Source organism: Elephantulus edwardii, unplaced genomic scaffold (assembly GCF_000299155.1).
Source record: "Elephantulus edwardii isolate Elephantulus edwardi_28Jun2011 unplaced genomic scaffold, EleEdw1.0 scaffold00221, whole genome shotgun sequence".
NCBI classification, from domain to species: domain Eukaryota; kingdom Metazoa; phylum Chordata; class Mammalia; order Macroscelidea; family Macroscelididae; genus Elephantulus; species Elephantulus edwardii.
This window is the reverse complement of record NW_006399971.1, coordinates 2,931,533-2,932,708: the sequence shown is the minus strand read 5'-3', so window position 1 is coordinate 2,932,708 and position 1,176 is coordinate 2,931,533. Positions and strand designations below refer to the sequence as shown.

Sequence of the window (1,176 nt, the reverse complement as noted above, 5' to 3'; positions counted from 1 at the left end):
TCTCATTTTCCACTTGTACGACACCCCATGGATACTGACGAGCTTTGACCATCTTGTTTCCAACTTTGACCTCATCCATACTTCCTATAACAGCAAATGGTAAATGTGCATTCATTGAAGAATTGATTTTAGCAATGGTCTCATCATCTGTTGGGAACTGATATATCTGGACACCATTGCTAACCAATTCACTCATGAGCTTGATCTTGAATTTCTGTGATTCACTTTTAGAAATCGCATCTGCTTTGGCAATCACTGGTATAATGTTTACCTTACTGTCAAGGCTTTTCTTTCTTTTTTTTTTTTTTTTGTTTTTTTTTTTACTGTCAAGGCTTTTCATGGTTAAGAGATCAAGTGTCTTCAGAGGGTGACCAGTAGGGGAAATGAAATAAAGGCACACATGGATGGGAGAGTCATGATAGTTGTACAGAGAACGTTTGATCTTCAGTTATTCTTGGAGATAGACCTCAAACTGAGCATCTATGTAGTCAACGATGGGTTGATAGCTCTCTTCTTTATTTGGTCACCAAATCCCACTGTATTCACAATGGTCAACTTCAATCGAACATTGCTTTCCTGGAGTTCATACGTCTAAGCCTTAAGTTTAACATGTGGGCAAAAATGTGAGGATTCACGGTCTTCAAAGTTAGTAATGAACAATGTGTCAATCAGTGTTGATTTCCCAATTCCAGTTTCCCCACACACAAAGAATATTAAAACAGAAGCCTTGCTGAATGGATCTATTGACCAGCTGATCAGGCAAACTCTCAAAACCAACATGGCCAGACATAGTTAAGGAACGGATATTGTCTCTTTTATTTTGTTGCTGTTCATCCTCAAGTATTTGTGAGGGCACACACATTGATTTTGTTGACGTGTTTGTTTGAAAAAGCGGGTGCCACGACATTTCGGAGGAGGCCATCGCCAGCGGCCGGTCTCGGTCTCGGTCCCCGCCCTCCCTGAGCGGCGCGGTGCGGGCGGCAGAGGTGGAGCTGTGAGGATAGAGGGGGGAAAGGGCGGGCGGGCTGCAGGTCATGGTATTTTTTTTTTAGGTCATGGTATTTTTAATCACTTGCTTTGCATCTGAAAGCCTGGCAATGAATAAGGATGACAGAAGATGAATTGATGCCTTTGAGCTGTGGTGTTGGAGAAGAGCATGAAATTCCATGGACTGCC

General features: G+C 42.4%; 1 pseudogene; it reads right to left on the bottom strand.

Moving 5' to 3' along the window:
- LOC102860318 overlaps window positions 1-922 on the bottom strand; it is a 10,865-nt pseudogene extending 9,943 nt beyond the window's left edge.
- Window positions 923-1,176: the final 254 nt, after the last annotated feature.